The sequence below is a fragment of the Vicugna pacos genome, chromosome 31 (genome assembly GCF_048564905.1).
Source record: "Vicugna pacos chromosome 31, VicPac4, whole genome shotgun sequence".
Taxonomy (NCBI): domain Eukaryota; kingdom Metazoa; phylum Chordata; class Mammalia; order Artiodactyla; family Camelidae; genus Vicugna; species Vicugna pacos.
This window is the reverse complement of record NC_133017.1, coordinates 2,321,689-2,342,704: the sequence shown is the minus strand read 5'-3', so window position 1 is coordinate 2,342,704 and position 21,016 is coordinate 2,321,689. Positions and strand designations below refer to the sequence as shown.

The following is a 21,016-nucleotide window of genomic DNA, read 5'->3' as shown; positions in this document are numbered from 1 at the left end:
GATAATATAAAGGAAAAAGACCAAACCAAAAAAGGAAGATCAAACGAACAAAGAGGAAATAAAAGATCAACTGCAAATATAAGGTCAAAATGACAATAAACACAATCATATCATCGATTATCGTAAATGTTAATGGACTAAATGCTCCATTCAATGTCATTGAGTGGCAGGCTGGATGATAAAGCAAGAACCTTCAATATGTTGCATACAAGAGACTCACTTCAGTGAGAAGGAAACAAATTGTTTGAGAGTGAAAGGATGGAAAAGGTTATTCCATACAATGGGAAAAGCCAAAAAAGCAGGTGTTGCAGTACTGACTTCAGACAAAATAGTCTTTAAAACAAAGGCCATAAAGAAAAATAAGGAAGGACATATTATAATGAAGGAAGGACTGATACAAGATGAGGATAGCACGCTTGTTAATACATAGGCACCAAATAGAGGACTAAGTACATGAAGAAATTACTAACACATATAAAGGGGGATAGTGATGGGAATCTAAACATAGTTGGAGATTTCAACACTGCATTAACATCACTGGACAGATCATTGAGATAGAAAGTAAATTAGGCAACAGAAAATTTAAATAATACAATAGAAATATTTCTCTTGGTGAATATTTTCCGGGAATTGCACCACCTACAAAATAGCATTCTTTTCAAGTGCACATGGGACATTTTCCAGGATTCATAATATACTTCAGCACAAAAGAAGCCTCACCAATTTTCAGAAGATAGAAATTACCTCAAGCATCTTTACTGACCACAATGCCATGAAGCTTGACATCAACAAAGAGAAACAAAGGAGAACAAAGGAAAACATGTGGATAAAGCAATATGTTATTAAAACACCTATGAGGCAAAGAAGTAATCAAAGCTGAAATGAAAATGTACCTTGAGAAAATAGTAAATGAAACAAAACCAAACAACATTTATGGGACACAGCAAAAGCACTGTTGAGAGGGGAGTTTGTAGCGATACAGGCCTTTCTCAAAAAAGAAGAACAATCACAAATAAACAATTTAACCCATCAGGAGAATGAACAAGAAAAAGAAGAAAAAAAACCCCAAAAGGCAGCAGAAGGAAGGAAATCATAAATATTGGGGAGGAAATAAATAAAATAGAGTTTAAAAAGACCATAGGAAAGAAATCAATCAATCCAAAGGCTTTTTTTTGAAAAAATAAATAAAATCGACAAGCCTCTGGCCAAACTCAAGAAGAAGAAAAGAGAGGGAGCACAAATTAGTAAAATAAGATAGGAGAATGGAGAATTTACAACTGATAAACTAGAAATACAGAATATCATATGAGAATATTATGAAAAGTATATTCAACCAAACTGGATAACCTAGAAGAGATGGACAATTTACTGGAAACATACTGTCCACCAAGACTGAATCAAGAAGAAACTGACCCCTTGAAGAAACAGAGCACTAGAAATCAAATCAAAATAGCAATATAAAACTTCCCGACAAATAACAGTCCAGGACCAGATGGCTTCACTATGGATTTCTACCACACATGCATAGAAGAACTCATACCAGTCCTTCTCAAATCCTTCCAGAAGATTGAAAAGGAAGGAATACTCCCAAAGTCATTCTATGAAGCCACAATTATCCTGATACCACAACCAGGCAAAGACAATACCAAACAAGACAATTATAAGCCAATAGCAGTGATGAACACAGAAGCCAATATCCTCACCAAAATAGTTGTGAATAGAGGCCAAAAACAGAGAAAAAATATTATACCTCATGACCAAGTGGAAATCATGCCATGGACACAGGTGTGGTTTAACATATGCAAATCAATTAATGTAATACAGCACATCAACGAGACAAAGGACCAAAACTGCATGATCATCTCAATAGATGTAGGAAAAGCATTTGATAAAATTCAACACACACTTATGATAAAAACTCTCACCAAATTGGGCATAGAGGCAACATATCTCAGCATCATAAAAGATATAGATTACAAACCTACAGCCAGCATAATACTGAATGGTGAGAAAGTCAAAATCTTCCCACTAAAATCTACGACAAGACAAGGATGCACACTATCACCACTCCAACTCAACATAGACTTGGAAGACCTAGCCACAGCAATCAAAGAAGAGAAAGAAGTAAAAGGGATGCAAATTCGAAAGGAAAATTTTAAAGTCTCACTATATGCAGACAATGTTACTATGTATAAAAAACCCTACAAGGTCCAGACAAAAGCTATTACAGCTGATCAAAGAATTCAGCAATGTAGCAGGTTACGAGATTAAGGTTCAAATATCAGTGGCATTTCTTAACGCTAACGATTCAGATAATACTATAGATCTACAGTCAACAAAACAGCACTGTATTGGTTGGAAAATATACATATAGGCCAATGGAACAGATTAGAGAGCCCAGAAATAAACCCACAAACTTTTGGTCAATTAATCTTAGACAAAGGTGGCAAGAAATTACAATGGAAGAGAGACAGTCCCTTCAGCAACTGGTGTTGGGAAAACTGGACAACAGCAGGTAAATCAATGAGGCTAGAACACTCCCAATGAACCTAGAACACCATACACAAAAATAAACACAGAATGGATCAAAGACTTATACATAAGATAAGATAGAATAAACTTCCAAGTGGAAAATATAGGCAAAATAGTATCTGACATACATTTCATAAATTTTCTTGTAGAAAAAATAAAAGCAAGAATAAACAAATGAGATCTAATGAAACTTACAAGCTTCTGCACAGTAAAGAATCAGGAAGTAAAACAAAAAGACAACCTACGGAATGGGAAAAAAATTTGCATATGAAACCGTCAAAGGCTTGATCTCCAGAGTATATAAGCAGCTCATCCAACTGAATAAGAAAAAATAAACTACCTAATCCAAAATTGGGCAGAACACCTAAACAAGCAATTCTCCAAGGAAGACATACAAATGATCAAAAGACACATCAGAAAATGCTCAATATCAGTGATTATCAGAGAAATGCAAATCAAAACTGCAATGAGATATCACCTCACACCAGTCAGAATGGCCATCATTCAAAAATCCACAAATGACAAATGCTGGAGAGGATGTGGGTTTAAGGGAACTGTCCTTCACTGCTGGTGGCAATGCAGGTTGGTGAATCCACTGTGGAAAACAGGATGGAGATTCCTCAAAAGCCTAGGAATAGTCATACCATGTAACCCAAGATTCCCGCTCCTGGGCATAAATCCAGAAGGAACCCTATTCAGGAAGACACCTGCACCCCAATATTCATAGCCAGCAATATTTACAATAGCCAAGACAAGGAAACAGCCTAAGTGTCCATCGACAGTTGACTGGATAAAGAAGAGGTGGTATATTTATACAATGGAATAGAAGTCATTCTTATAAACTGACAACATAATACCATTTTCAGCAACATGGATGGCCCAGGAGAAAGTCAGTCTAAGTGAAGTAAGCCAGAAAGAGAAAGAAAAATACCATATGAGATGGCTCATGTGTGGAATCAAAAAACAAAACAAAACCAAGCAAACAACGCATAAATACAAAACAGAAATATACTCGCAGGCAGAGAATACAAAGTTTTGGTTGCCAAGGGGTGGGGTGTGGGAAGAGATAGGCTGGGAGGTCAAAATTGTAAAATAGATAAACAGGATTGTACTCTATAGCACAGGGAAATATATAAAAGATCTTAACGGCAGCTCACAGGGGAAAAAAATGGGACAAAAAATGTATATATGTTCATTGTACCTAAAAAATTGTGCTCTAAAATGGACTTTGTGGCAACTTTGTAAAATGATTAAAAATCAATTAAAAAAAGTTAAAAAAAGAAAAAACATGATCCTAAATATTACAGGTTTTAATATAAATTAGAGAGCAAAAACAACTTTTCAAAAAGTAATAAAACCAAAGATTTTGTTTTTTGTTTTCTTTTTAAGATAAGCAAAATCAAAAAACCTCTAGCCATGTGCATCATGAAGAAAAGAGAGATGATCCAAAGAAATAAATTCAGAAATAAAAGTGGAGAAATAACAATTGTTCCCTCAGATATACAAAAAAGGGAACATTTTTGTCACCAATTACATGCCAATAAACTGGACAACTTAGAAGAAATAGACAAATGCCTAGAAATAGACAGAGATAAGGAGAAACAAATAATTTGAACAAACTGATTACTAGAAGAAAGCTAGAATCTGCATTTAAAAAAATTGTTGAATAAAAGTGCAGATATAAACAGCTCCCTTGGAGAACTATACAAAAATACAAAGCAGAAATTATACTCTTCAAACTATTCAAAAATTGTGAACGTGTGGGAAACTCCAAAATTATTTCTATGAAACTTTCATCACCCTGATAGCTAAACCAACAAAAAAAGTACGGGCAAAGGCAAATTGAAGCCATTATATTTGATAGATTTACATGCAAAAATTCTACGAATTATTATTAGCAATCTAAATCCAGCAATACCTAAAATATATCATACACCATGATCAACTTGGATTCATTGCAGGGTCACAAGAGAGGTTCAACATACACAAATCAATCAGTTTGATACACCACATTAACAAAAGAAAAAGAGAAAACTACATGGTCACCTCAATAAATCCATTAATACATTTCACAAAATTCAACATTTATTCATTAAGACAGCAACAACAACAACAACAACAACAACAATAACAACAGCAACAACAACAGAAAACACTTACCAAAGTAGGATTCAAGAAATATATCTCAACATAACCAAAGTCATTATTTACAGAACCACAGACAACACAATATGCAAAAGGGAAAACTGAAAGCCAAATTAAGGAATAAAACAAGGAATAAAATAAATCTAACCATTTCTATTAAACACAGTATGGGATGACCTAGCAATAGCAATGAGATAAGAAAAAAAATTATTCAAGTTGGATTGAATGAAGTAAAACTGTTATTATTTTAGATGACATGATAATCTATACCGTGATCTCTAAGGATTCTCCAAACCAAAGCAACTAAATCTAATAAAGACATTTAGCAAAGTAGCATGATTCATGATTAATATACAAAAACTGTCACTTTTTTTACACAATGAAATATTCCATAATTTTAAAAGATCCATATGAAATCAGATCAAAAAATGAAAAACCTATGAAAAAACCAACATAATAAAATGCATAGGACACTGATAAATAAATTTGAAGATGATGCAAAGAAATGGAAAGAAATTTCAAGGTCTTAGTTTAGAGGAATTAATATTGTTAAAATATACATACTACAAAAATGTCTACAGATATATAGTGATTCAGATAGAACTACATGATATTTTCCACAGAACTTAAAACAGTCCTAAATTTGTATGGAACAGCAAAAGAACCAGAACTGCATAAGAAACAATGAGGAAAAAGAACAAAGTTGGAGGCATAACCCATATCCCTCTCAGATCTCAGACTATATTACAAAAACAGTAATTGAAACAGCACAATGCTGGAAAACAAACAAACATCTATATCACTGGAAGAGAACACAGAGGCAGAAATAAAATATCACACATATGGCCAACTGAACTATGAGAAAGGAAACAAAAATATACTATGCCTCAAGACAGTCTTCAGCAAGTGATATTGAGAAAGCTAGACAGCTACATGTAAATCAATGAAATTAGAACACTCCCTCACACTGTACAAATATAAACTCAAAATGCCTTAAATATCTGAATCTAATACATGACGCAATAAAACTCCTGGAAACTAACATAGGCAAAACAAGACACAAATTGTAGCAAAATTTTCTTATGTCACTCTCCCAAGCTGAAAACAATAAAAGCAAAATAATCAAATATATCCAAATTAAACTTAAAAGCTTCTATACAGCAACATAAACAGAATGAAAAGATGAACTTCCAAATGGGAGAAAACATTTGGAAACAATGCAATCAAAAGGGGCTAATTTCTAAAATACACGAATCGTTCATACAACTCCACTTCAACAGTCTACAAACAACCAAGAGAGAAAATGAGCAGAAGGCAATTGTCTAAAGAAGACACACAAATGACAAACAGGAATATAAAACGTGCTCACATTGCTAATTATTATACAAATTCAAGACAAAAATAAAATAATGTTTTACCTCACACTACTGAGAAGGGCTGTCATCAAAATGTCTTCAAATAATAAATACTCGGGAGGTTGTGGAGAAAAAGGGACTCTCCAAAGTTGTTGGTGGGAATGAAAATTGTTGCAACCACTTTGGAAACAATATGGAAGTTCTTTTAAATAATAAAAATAGACCTATCATATGACACATCAATCCCACTCCTGGGTATATAAAACATAAAACCTGAAAACAAAGAATCCTAGTGTAAAATATAAGAAGTACACTCTGACATTGGACTTAATTTGATTCTACATTTGTCTCCTCTGGCAAGAGAAGCAGAAGCAAAACTAACAAAACATGATTGTATCACTCTAAACAGATTTACACTGCATAAAAAATGAACAATAAAATGAACAGTCAACCAACACAATGGGAGAATATATTTGCAAGTGATAATTTCCAATCAAGTGTTAATATGCAACTACATGGCAAAATCATACACCGCAACAACAAACAGACCAAACAATCCAATTAAAAAAAGTGTCCATAGGAACTGAATAGATAGATCTGAATCAATTTTCTGGAGAAAACAAACAGTTGGCTAAGTGAAACATGAAAATATGTTCAGAGTTATAAATTATTAGGAAATTCATTAACCAAAAATTAGACAAGACCTCACACTGGTCAGAAGACTCTCATCAAAAAGAAAATAAACAGATTTAGGTGAGATTGTGGAGAAAAAGGAACACTGTGGACACTGTTGATAGGAATGAAAAGTATTGATTCCATTGCATATATACATCAAATTTTCTTCATCCATTTTTCTGTCTAGGGATGTTGTGTTTTTAGGCCCCTGTCTGAAGGCTCTAGAGAATAAGCCCATGGGCTGAACTGATAAACAATCTGTGAGGAATGTCACATAACCAGGCTGGATAAGAAATGGCTTATTCAATATATCCAGTATGGATGGCTGGATAACCTTTGCTGGGTAATATCCTCAGAGGAGGACAACCTAAGTCAGGGACATCCAGCTGGATAAGAGGTGACCTACTTAATGAAGTTGCGAGATGAATTTTAAAACAATCCTTGATAATTTAACATCCTGTGCTTACTGCAGGAGCATGGGGACATAAATAGTTTAAGATTATTAAGATTGTTGTAACTTAGATGATATGTGAGTAATTGTGCATGTCCTGTATAAACCCTTTTTCTCAGAATCAATAAACAGTGAACTGCTTCACTTCTGTCCACGTAGTGTTTGTGTCTACATGATATCGTGCCAATGACAGGGTTAATTTATTTTTGGGAGTACCTTAAAATGATGTTGCATTATATATAACGCTCTTTCTGCACCTATTGAGATGATTATGTAAGTTTTATTTCTCATTCCATTAGTGTGGCATGTCACCTATATTGATTTGAATTCTTTGAAGTATCCTTAAACCCAGGGATAAATCCCTTCACTCATGTATGTGTATGATACGTTAAATGTGTTTTTGAATTCATTTTGCTTGTGTTTTGTTGAGAATTTTGGCACATATGTTCATCAGGGATTATGTTCTATATTTTGCATCTAATGTCCTTTGTAGCTTTGTTATGCAAATAATTTGGCGTCATAAAACAACTCTGGAATCATTCACCCCCTTCAAATTCTTGAAAGTTTTGAGGAAGAATTGGTGAAAAGTTGTCTTCAAATATATGACAGAATTCACCAGTAATGTCATCTTGTAAATTTTTTCTGATTTGGGAGGTTTGGATTGCTGATTTACTCATACACACTTTTACTGTATTTAACTTTCTTATTTTTTCTTGATTCAGTATCGGTAGACATGTTTCTGGGAATCTGTCTTTTGTTCAAAATCATTCAATTTGGTGGCTAGTGGTAATTTCATATGATGCTATGCATCTCTACAACATCAGTGGTAATATCTGATCTTTTATTTATAATTTTATTTGAGTCTTTATTTTCTTAGCCAACCTAAATTTTATCCACTTAATGTTGAAAAGGAACATACTTAGGTATAGTTTTTTTTTATCTTTTCAATTGTTTCTCTTGTTATTTGCCTTGCTCTCATTCATTCAATTTTCTTCTTTATTCTTCCTGTTTTCTGTTAGATACTTGATGTGTAAAGATAAGTAGTGTGAATCTTTGTATTTCTTTTATTATTAAGTAATATTTTTTACTTTTTTATTTATTTGTATATTCACATATCTATTGATTTATTTATCTTTGAAATATGCCATTTACAATGTGTCAATCTGTGGTGTAAATCACAGCGTCACATGCATGCATATATTTCTGTGCGTATTAAATGTTACTTCACGATATTTAACTTACTGCCCTGTGTCATACAAAAGAAATTTTGAAAACATCTATTTTTATATATATTTGGTAACATTTATAAATCTACAGCTCCCAAATATATCCTCTACCCATCCCTTTCTGCATTAACCATAAGATTATTAAGTAGATGTGCAAGTGTGATTCACTTTTGTAGATGAAATCATAGTGTTCACATCCAAATTTTTGTTTTTAAAGTTCTACATATGTCATCTCAAGTGTTATCTTTCTTTCTCTTTCTGGCTTACTTCAATTAGAATAACACTTTTTGGGGACATCCATTTTGCTGCAAATGTCATTGTTTTATCATTTTTTATTGCAGAATATTATTCCATTGTGTAAATACAGTAACTTCTGTATACTATAATCTGTTGTTGGACAATTAGGTTGCTTCCGTGTCGTGGCTGTTGTAAATAGCACAACTAAGCACATTGGGGTGCAGGTGTCTTTTTGAAATAGGGTTCCATTTGATATATACCCAGAAGTGGGATTGCTGGATCACATGTTAAGTCAAGTTTTATACTTTAGAGGAATCCCCATCCTGTTTTCCACGGTGACTGCACAAAACTACATTCCTACCAACAGTGTAGGAGGGTTCCATTTCTCCACAGTTTCCCCAGCATTTATTGTCTGTGGACTGTGCATAGTTAATATTGTGAAGTGATACTTCATTATAGATTTGAATTGCCATTCTCTGATAATGATAGTGAGCAATTGTTTTTGCTTTTTCATATATCTGTGTGGCATTTTTATGTCTCTATTGGAGAATTGCTTGTTTAGGGCTTCTGCCCATTTTCAGATTGGGTTTCTTTGTTTTTTTATTATTATTATTAGGCTGTATGAATTCTTTATATTTTGAAAATTTAGCCTTTGTCAGTTGCATCATTTCTAAATATTTTCTTTAATCCTGTAGGTTGTCATTTTGCTTTGTTTATGGTTCCCTTTGCTGTGCAAAAGCTTATAAGTTTAATTAGGCCCCATTTATTAATTTTGCTCTTACATCCATTACCTGGATAGGCTGTTCTAGGAGATCATTGCTGAGATTTATCTCAGAGTGTTTTGCCTATGTTTTCTTCTAGGAGATTTACTGTGTATTGCCTTACATTGAAGTCTTCAAGCCATTTTGAGTTTTTTCTTGTGTATGGAGTGAAGGATTTTTCTAACTCCATTGCTCTGATGCTGCTATCCAGTTTTCCCAACACCAGTTGGTGAAGAGGTGGTCTTTTCTCTGTCATATTCTTGGCTACTCTGTCAAATATTAATTGAACATAGACCTTTAGATTTATTCCTAGGCTCTCTATTCTGTTCCATTGGTCCATATGCCTGTTTTTGTACCAATATCATGTCATTTTGATTATTGTAGTTCTGCAATAGTGTATGGAGACCAGGCGGGTTATTGCTCCAGCCTCTTTATTTGTCTTCAATATTGTTGTGGAAATTAGGGATCTTTTTTGATTCTATATAAATCTTATGATCATTTATTTCAGTCCTTAAAAGAAATGTTTTGCATAATTTGATAGGAACTCAGTTTAAGTCTGTGGATTGCCTTGGGCATTATGGCCATTTTAACAATATTATTTCTTCCATTACGGGACCATTGGTTATCTTTCCAATTATTCAAATCTTTCTTGATTTCCTCAATCAGTGTTTTCCTGTTCTCAATGTATAAGTCATTCACCACCTTGGTCAAAGTTATTTTTAAGCATTTTATAGTTTTGGGTGCAGTTATAAAAGGGGTTGTTTCTATGCTTTGTTTTCCTGTTGATTCAATGGTAGTGTAAAGAAATGTGATTGGTTTTTGTAGATTAAACTTGCTACATTGCCCAGTTCCTTTTTTAGCCTAAGTAATTTTTTGTGAAACGTTTACAGTTTTCTATATATAGTGTCATGTCTGCATATCGTGACAATTTTACCTCCTCTTTTCCAGTCTCAATCCTTTTATTATTTTCCCCGCCTGATCGTTGTGGATAGGAATTCCAAGACTAATTTGAATTGAAATTTTGAGAATGGGCATCCTTGTCTTGTCACAGGATTTTGTGGGAAGGGTTTCAGTTTTTCACCTTTGAGTATTTTGCTGGCTATATGTTCATCATAAATAGCTTTCATTTTGTTGAGATATGGTCCCTCTATGCCCATTGTGATAAGAAATTTTAATGCAAATAGTTGTTAAATTTTATCAAATGCTTTTTCTTCATCTACTGAGATGATCATATAGTTTTTGTCTTCTCTTTTGTTGATATGTTGTATCACAATTGATTGATTCATTTGCATATGTTCAATCATTCTTGTGTTCCTGGGATGAACATAATTTGACCATGGTGCATGATCTTTTTTTTGCATGATGTTGGATTGTGTTTGTTAATAATTACTTAAGGACTTTTACATCTATGTTTATCAATGATATTGGCCTATACATTTCTATTTGGGGTGGTGTCATTTTCTTGTTTTGGTATCAGGTTGTTGTTGGCCTTATGATGTGAGTTTGGGAGTTCTGTCTAAACATCAAACTTTTGGAAGAGTGTTAGGAGGATTGGTATGGATTTTTCTTTGTAGGTTTGGTCAAATTCCCCAGTGAAGCTATTTGGGTTTGAATTTTCTTTGCAGAGATTTTTTATTTTATTGATATTTCTATTCCATTTCTGGTGATCTGTATGTTAAAATTGTTAATTTCTTCTTGATGCAATATTGGTGGGCTGAATGTTTCCAAAAACTTCTCCATTTCTTCCTGGTTATCAAGTTTGTTTCCATACGGTTGCTCATGGTATTCCCTTATGATATTTTGTAAATTTGTTGTACTCTTTGTACTTTCTCCATTTTCATTTCTTATATTATTTGTGTTCTCTCATTTTTCTTGTTGGTGATCCTGTCCAGAGATTTGTCAATTTTGTTTAAAATTTCAAAAAAGAGTTTGATTGATTTTTTCTATTTTTTAATATTTATTTAAATTGTTTGCTCATTTATCTTTATTTTTTCCCCCTTTCTGCCTACTTTTGGTTTTGTTTGCTCTTCTTTTCATGATTAGTTTACATAGAAAGTTAGATTATTTATTTTAAATTGTACTTCTACTTTAAGGAGGGATTGTCACTATTAACTTCCCCCTTAAGCCTGCTTTAACTGTATTCAAAAGACTTTGTGTAGTGTTTTGTCATATTTCTCAAGATATTTTTTAATTTCTTCTTTTACATGATCAACTACCCCCTTTGTTATTGTACCATGTTTTTTAATCTGGATGCTGTCATTTTTTCTCCCCATTTTTCTGTGATTGATTTTTGTTTCATGGTATTATACTCAGAAAAGATGCTTGAAATAAATTTTATCTTCTTAAATTTGTTGAGGCTTCTTCTGTGCCTGAGTTCATAATGTTTCCTTGAAAATGTTCCATGTGCACTGGAAAAGAATGTATATTCTAATTTTGGGAGAAGTACTGTTTTGGAATTATCAACCATCTCCAATTATTTTATCATAAATTTTAGTATGTTTGTTCCCTTATTAATTTTGTGTATGAAAGCCCAGTCCAGTGGTGGTAACGGGGTGCTAGAGTCTCCTATTGTGATTATGTTCCCAGTGATTTCTCTCGTTTTATCTATTAGTATTTGCTTTATGTATATAGGTGCTCCTATATTGAGTGCATATATTTTAATGAGTATAAAACTCTCATTTTTTATTGCTCCTTTAATCATTATATCATGTCCTTGTTTATCTTTCTCAGTGGCCTTTCTTGTAAAGTCTATTTTGAATGAAGTCTGTACTGCTAGTCCTGCTTTCTTGTCACGTACATTTGCATGGAATATAATCTTCCATCTTCTGACTTTCAATTGATTTGTTTTCCTCTTACTAAATTGGGTCTCTTGTATGCTTCATAATGTAGGGTCTTGTTATATTATCACATCTGACTATATATCTTTTGATTGAAGCCCTAAGTCCATTAAGAGTTGTGATAATTATTCATAGACTGGTGTTTACTTCCATTTTGAACTTCATTTTCCAGTTGATTAGGTATTTCCTATTTGCTCATTGCTTTTTCTTTTTGTGGCTTGATAAGCTTTCTTTTATTATCTTGGTTTCTTTTTGGCTTTGTGTATTCATTGTTAGCTTTTGACTTATGGTTACCTTGTTTTGTATTTATAATGACCCGTACTATATCTGTTTATTTAACTGATAAGAATACATACTCATACCCATCCTACAGAGAAGAGAAACAAGAAGATAATACTGTATATTGTCCTGTTTCAATCTGTGACCCTTAAAAATTTTAATGTCTTGTTTACAACAACATATTTATTCTGTTGTAAGTCATTGTAGATATTGCCTTTCTAATTATGCATTTCTCTTTTCTATAGCATCCTGCTTCTTTTGTATTTAGAGTAGATCTTTCATTATTTCTTTTCCTCTTGCTAAATTCTTTTAGTATTTGCTTGTGTGGAAGTTATTTATCTCTCCTTCTATTCTCAAAGATATCCTTGCTTGATAAAGTATCTTAGATTACAGATTTCTTTCAGTCAGGAATTTGAATATGTCTTGCCACTGCCTTCTACCTGCTGTATTTGTGTAGGAAATGAGTTTACAAATATTACGTATGTAATTATATATATATGTAAAGACAACCTAGATATGAAGTTAACAAATAAGGTGAAAACCTATACATTAAAAAACAGAAAACATTGGTTAAGGAAATTAAAACTAATCCAAAGAAATGAAAATATCTCTTATGTTAATGATGTGAAACTATGTGGTTGAAACAACCATTGTACACAAGGGAATCTGCATTTAGTGTGATTCATGTCAAAATACATATGAGATTTTTCCATTAAATAGAACAAATAACTTCAAAATTTATATGTAACCACAAAGAACATGGGTTGATAAAATAATCTTGAAAAAGAGTATTAAATGTAATGGTGTAAATTTCTCTGATTTTAAACAGTCCTACAAAGCTTTAGTAATTAAAACAACATGATACTGGCTCAAAAAGAGACACCAATTAATAGAAGAGAATAGGGAAACTAGATATAATCCCTCACACCTATGATCAATTAACCCATGAAAAAGAATGCCAGAGTATAAAATGAAGAAAAGACATTGTCCTCAATAATTAGTGCTGGGGAGATTGAACATTGAAAAGATAGATTAGAATATTTTCTGACATTGTATACAATCAATGAGCACAGAATATCTTTATATTTAATTTATTTACTTATTTTTCTTGCACCTGTAATATATAGATCTATGTTTAGATCTTTTATTTCACTTACCAAATGTATTCCTATTTTATTCTTTTTGGTATAAATTTACACACAAGTGTTTTCCTAATTTCTCTTTCTGATAATGTGTTGCTACTATATAAAAATGCAACCGATATTTGTATATTGATTTTGTATTCTGCAAGTTTACTAAGTTTGTTCATTATTACTAACAATCCCTGGAGGAGTCTATGGAGTTTTCTATCTATGTATAATTAAGTCAACTATAAATACTTTCCTGCTTTATTACAAGTTGGATACCTTCTATATTTTTTCTTGACTAGATGTTCTGGCTAGGACTTCTAGTAGTGTAATTTAGGACTTGTGAAAATGAGCTAATTTTTCTTATTACTGGACCAGAGGAAAGCGTTCCTGTATGTTAACATTGAACTTGAAGTTAGCCATGGGTTTTTCATATATGGCTTATTTAATCTTTAGTTATATTCTATCTAGAGCGAATTTGTAAATAATATTTTTATAAAAATTTTAAGATCACATTTGTCAATAATTTTCCTACATTTTTTGAAATTGTTATTTTTCATTTCTTTGTTTTATAAGGGATGTTATCACATATACAAATTTGCATATGTTAAATAATATTTCTGAATAGGACTAAATCCAACTTAACTACAGTTTATAATACTTATATAATGCCATGAATTCAGCTTGCTAATGTTTATTTAGAATGGAATTTACAGATACTGAAGGAAAAATTTACATTTTTGCTTGATTTTACATTTATTTATTTAAAAATATTATCTCTCATTTTGAATTTGTCTTATCCTTAATGGAATTTATTTCTAAATAAATAATATAACTTTTGGTTGAAATGGATTTACTACAGCTAATTGATAAAGAACATAGCTATTATTTACAATTAGTGAACAAAACACTTGCCTTAAAATGCCGTATTATATAAACAATGCCAACTGTTTCAGGACTGAGAAACATATTGCTTCCGAAAATGCATTACATGTTCTTTCCCACCCCAACCCACATATACTGTAATTTCTGTGTTTTTTGATTGCTTGCTTGTCCCTTAATGGAGGCACTGCTTATTGAACCCAGGATCTTGTGTGCAAGTGTATTTATTGACAACATTTTGGAACACATAAAGAAGCCACATGTGTATGGATCATAAAGATGACAAGAAAATTTATTCCTTCTAGGGACTGAAAAACCTCTGACTGAAAGAATGGCAAAAACAAACATTTGTAAATATACAATAAAATTGTCTCTTTTGTAATTTTTATTGTAGAATATTCAATAACATTTGTTTTACTTATAGCACTGAATTAAAATTTAAATCAAAAATTCCCCCTTTGGGATTTCAAAAATTTGATTCATTATTTTACTTTAATATTATTTTATAAATATTTAACATTAATTTATAAACATATCAAATAAACTGATATTTATTCTTCCCAAGTTTTATATATAGATCTACTTAGTGTAAAGTACACAGACAAATACTTACTTCCATTTCCAAACAAAATTATGTTTCACTTTAATAACAAATGATCATGAAATTGTTATACATTTTCTGTACAGGTTTTACGCAAATTTCACTTTAGATTCCAAAACTTTAAAATTATTTTATATATTTTTTGCCTTATTTATACTCTGTTCACAAATGTTGTAAAAATTTGCATACAAAAGTATGGAGATAGGTTTTATTTGATAGACCCCAAAATTAAATTATTTAAAAAGATTTTGTGGGGATACTATTTGCAGATCACACTATAAAAATAGCATCCCATATGTTTCATTTTAACTAGATGAATGAGAAGGAAACACTGGCTGAATGTTACACTTGAGTGGCTAGGAGACCAGGCGTTTTGTAATGTCACAGCTACTCAGTTTGAGAACCATTGTGATGGCCTAGCAGTTTATCTGTGCAGGCCTGACAAAGAAGCATTTGAAGCTGCAGTGCTCAAAATCATGCAGATTAGACAAGTAGCTGTAGAAAAGTTAATTGAGATGGCACATGTTTTTTCAGAAATTCAAGATGTGTCTCCTAAAGTTGGACCAACTGGTTAAGGAAACTCCAGTAGATCTCTATTGTGTGATCATTCTCTGGGGACGTGGACTTGAGGTCTGAGATTGAAGAAAATGCTTTTCAGACTTTGTCTGAAGAATCCTTGATAAAAAGGCCATGTTACACACATTGTGTCTCTGAACCAGATGAAGATAATGATTTTCGTTCTCTGACTTTCCAAGAAAAGTCTGGAAAATGGCTGGGAGTGACCAATATAAATCCAACTGGTGGGATGATAATGGAACATTCATAGTGATTGATGAAGATGTCTTTAAGAAGGAAGTTTTGGAAAGAAAGGCCCCTTTCAGAATATTTGAAACTGGAATTATGAAAAGTTTAGTTAGACAGCTTGACTTTATTGGTTTAGTAAAGTGCAGCAAAATTTTCAAAGTTCTGCTCGTCTAGCTGACTTTCTGGCAGAAGAAAAAGAAGTCTCTGTTTTAAGCAAGGTATTCAGAAATTTTAGTTAGCACTTGGTAACATAAATAAAATTTTATTTTGTACATCAATCTATGGTAATATACATGTAAAGCTATATTTTGAAAATTATATAAAACTACTAAGGCTAAAATTCTTTATTTTTTCCAAAAATGAGGACAGTGACTTAAGTATTCAAGATTATGAGAAACTCTGCTTGCAACTATGAATCTTATCAGAAATCTAAATAAAGGTATTAAAGCTGCTTGTGAAAAGTGGAATTCACCATTATTGCAAATGCTAACTTCTTAAATTTGATGACTATACTACTTAAATGTGTATTTTACAAATAAGGAATTCCAAAAAAAAAGTCAGCAACGTTCATATTTTCATCATATTTTCTTTGCATTGTAAATGTGAAATCTGATATTTTATAGGTTAGGCTTAATTTAGTCCTATATTTTGGTTTAAAATATAACTAAAATTTTTCTCTTTGGTTGTAGCTGCAGTTCTACCATAATCCAAATTTTAAACGAGGCTTTCCCCTGGTTTAATGAGAATAAAAAGAAGAGTTGGGATTCAAAATTCCTCTCTGGTATCTTAATTGGCTGTAGATTTCAACAAGAAGCCCTTTAAAGCAGGGGGTAATGTGGATAGTCATAATTCTTGTTTTGTGGCTGACAGTAGTGGAGAAAGTGCATTTTTACCTTTTGACAATTAAACATGCCTCTAATAAGGAAGCCCTCTACTAGCCACATAATTGGTGATACAACTAACCCGATCAGAGGTGATTTTTCTCCTCCATCATCAAGGTCAGTTAGACCACCAGCAAAAATTGCAGTGGATCAACATGCTATTTTAAATCAGTTGAACATTGTCCATGGGCACTCTCAAAGCAGCTACACTGAAGGAAATGGCCGTGTTGTGAAGTTCATTTCAACTACAAATTCTACTTCTCAGTTCAGCATCCTGCCTCCCATACAGAGTAATTATTTTGGACTGATTGTGGAGACTTCTACTTTTCCAAATAGATATCACAACATATCAGCTAATGAAGGTCGTTTTACTAAACTTCAACCAGGAAGAAATGCATGGTTTCCAGTGTCAGTGACAGCTGATAAATCAGCTACCTCTCATTCAAGGCTAACTCATCAGCCATCTTCAGTTTATGAACGTCATCCTAAATACAACTGATCTACCAGAGGACAACCAGATTATGCAGGATAACAAAGATTAAAATTGATGTTTGCAAATGTCAACAAATATCTGCAATTTTCTTATTTGAACAATAAACATAGATGTGTACCTTTATTTACCTTATTTTTTAAATAGATTTAAGAGTTAAATGGGAGATTAAGTTAACATTTAAAGAAAAAAGATATATTTGACTGATATGATCATTTGATGGAACAATATGTGAGTAAATTTTAATAATTTCTTGTAAGGAGGAAGAGAAAGTGGAAGAATTTGGAAAAAGACTAAAACATGGAGAGAAGGAAATGTACTAAGTGGTTTCTGGTTCATTCTGGAAAGTATGAAAAGTGTTAAGTTAGGCTAGGTTGGAACAGGAGATAAATGCAGGAACTGGCCCAGGGATCATGGTCTCTATTATGTCATCCCTGGAATCAAAGTTCACATGATTTAGTCTCAGATGGCAAATTCAGCATGTGGTAGAATTTAAGAAGTAATTTTACCTATGATCTTCTTTGGGCTGTTCTCAAAGCATTCCAATTTGTGCTTTAATTCCCTGCCCTCAAGAGTCTACACTATATTTTCTAGTCAATACTTTATGTTGCTTTTATGTTTCAGCCAAAGACATGTTTATGTCCACAGGGTGGCAATTAACGCCTTTCCAACTCTAAGCCCACAAAATAAAGTTAGTTTAGTGATTTCTTTATAAATCTGGCAACTGTCTCCGTTGGCATATCTTTGGGTTTCACTGAATCTGGAGATATATCCAGGCAAATGATTGTCAGCTATGTTAGCTCCAACCTCAACACTTTTACTCCAGCTCATCCTTGGACTTTGGGTGTCCTCCTTTAACCTTAAAGACTTTCCCAGTCTCAGAACAGAAGCCACCTCCTCCAGATGTATTCTGTGTATTCCCCTTTCCTTGTCTAACTTGGATACCAGCACAGTAAGCACAGCACATGCCACTGGATGCATCTCAGAATTAAGTGAATGAAAAATACATATTGACTTTAAGCCAAATCTACTTTCCTGAAACAACAAAACTCTCATGGTTTTCAAACTATTTCGTTATGGTCTTTACTCTTAACCAAAAACTATATCTTTCATAGCCCAAGGAATATTCACTCAAGAAAGTAAGTGGAGTTAGGTACAGGAGACAAAGTAGTATTTTCTTCTTAATTCATTCCTCCAGAGGACTAAAGCATTCCATTCTCATTTGTTGGATTTTTTCCTGTCTCTTCATCACCCACCCACCCCAAAAGAGCTCATTCTCTTCCCCATACCAATAATTATACTGCCTTATGATTAATTTACTTCTTAGAATCAGAGTTTTGTCCAGAAGAGACACTGCCATTGCAAATATTTAATGTAGGTTTATACACCCCACATAACTTGTGCCCCTTCTAACCTTCACAACGTAAGTATCTATGTGCTACTCTCCCATTGGTTGGGATGGTGGTATTCATTAACAAAATTGCAATCTAAAATGTGTGGACTAGAAGGAGGTGAGGGTGGCAGAATTAAAAATTTTTCCAACTGCAAGAATACCAAATTTCTGCAGATATTAGGAAATATAAAATATTCATGGAAGACTTTGACTATTTCCCATAAATTTAAAATAAATGGTGAAGCATTTTCAGAATGTGAAATGCCCTGAAATGCTGGAAAATTTGTAGGCAAGGTCAGGGAGCCTAAGGCTTCTGCTCACAATGATGCAGCTAGTGTCAGCTGATAAGATTGTAATGGCAAAATTGAGTCCTGACAATGTGTCACCATTTGTGAAGAAAGCCTTTGATTATCTGGAGAATTGGCAAATCGGCCAGGGAAAGCTCTAACAACATCGTACCAATATGATCTTTACCAAGAGAAGAAAAGTGCCCACTTGCAGCTGGAGAAATGTGTCTGGAGAGCAGTGGTTGTTCCTACAACAGAAGCATCAAGCTTTTAAGTTTGTCAGCTGAACTCAGATGGTGGCTATCTTCTTACTTACATTAGCAGTCTGGGGTTGAGATTCACTGCTTCAGCAGCTAGTTTCCATCTCTCTTATCAGACAGTGGGTCTTACCGTGATCATCTTAACAAGGTTCTATAGTGATAAGTCAGAAGCTACACTTTATTTTCAAAATTAGAAATTCTAAGGAAGAATATTATTTGATTGTCCATCTGTAGTTTTCTACTTGGGAGAAGCTAGACTATTGGCAAAAGTACAAAAGTTGGCTGGTGTTTTGAAAACTGTTCTCTGAGCTCTGCCCACTGAATTCTTCCCACTAAATACTACAAATGTGTCTACCACTGTGCGTGTGTGTGAAAATGGTTTGTTAAGCAGTATCAAAGTTTGTCTTAGTTGAGTCATCAGTGAATTATTCCTCTGCAACTGTCAGAATCTCTGTGAAATAAGAGTTTCATTGAGCCACCAGATTTTCTTCCGATCAGGGAGAGGTAGATTATATTTCTCCCAGTATACTAATTGTTACCTGTTCATTGAATCCCGAGCTGATGCTAGGGCCAAACCACTGAACCCTTGAATTGGACTGAGGCATACAAATTCTACAGTCCCCAGAGCCCAGCACTGGACTGTGTCTCCTTTTAAATTTAACCTTATGTCTAAGATTTTTTCTTTTAATTCTCATTGTTGACACAACTTATTTTGGCTTTGAACACCCGTTGACTATTTTATAGAGACTAAAGCACTGAGTTATTCCCGTTCAAGTAGAAATTGCCATAAACTTTTTTCCTTGTACTACTTGGAATATAGTGTGCATAGTCATCATTTTGAAAGCAGTCCTCAGTCCTAATAATGCAGAACCTTTACACTTCTTTACCCAGCACGTGAGCAAGAATATTTGTTGTGGATCTCAGGGATTATACTCACATACCATAATGCAACCATGAGAAAACACAACATTGTTATCAAAAATCAAGTCTTTGTCAGGATTGAATTTCCATTGCAAAACAGTTAAGAATTGTAGGAGTTCTGAGATTTTACCATGCTGAGAATTTTAGAAATCAAACATGTTCATTTCTTACAGATGATGTCGGGGAAATGAGACCATTGGTCAGAGACAGTGAACTTTATCACTCACAGAAAGAGCAGACAGTTTTAAATTTGTATCCATTCCCTAATCTCAGATGAATTCACAGAGTGAAATTTTGATGCCTACAGAAGCAGTGTGCTGTTAACATGAAGAAAGTTTAAGCATGGTAAAATACTAATTTTATTAGTATCTTTATGTATAATCTATTAGAATCACATATTTATTAGTATCTTTACCTAGGATAAGTATATCATGACTCAAGTTTACTGGCTGCAAAAATAGTTATGAAAAATGACATGGGAAAATATGACCATTGATTTTCCATTTTTAATTCTGCTTTTATTTACATATAATTGGCATAAAACACTGTGTAAGTTTAGGTGCACAGAATAGGTATTGATTTATAAGTATCAAGAAATATATATCATAGCAACTTTAGGGAGAATTCATTATCTCATTTAGATACAATTTTAAAGAAATGCAATTTGTATTTTGGTTGTGATGAGAAACCTTATGTTCTACTCTCTTAACAACATTCATATAGAACATAAAACAGTATTAATTGTAATTTTCATGTTACTTCAGGGCATCCCTAGAACACGATTATTTTACGGCTGGAGGTTTGTAGCTTTTGAGTGCATTAATTAAATTCTCCTTTCCCCATCCCTGCCTCTGTTAACTACAAATCTAATT

General features: G+C 33.0%; 1 pseudogene; it reads left to right on the top strand.

Moving 5' to 3' along the window:
• The first annotated feature begins 15,623 nt into the window (after nt 1-15,623).
• LOC140690589 (heat shock transcription factor, Y-linked-like) lies at nt 15,624-17,943 on the top strand (annotated as a pseudogene).
• Nucleotides 17,944-21,016: the final 3,073 nt, after the last annotated feature.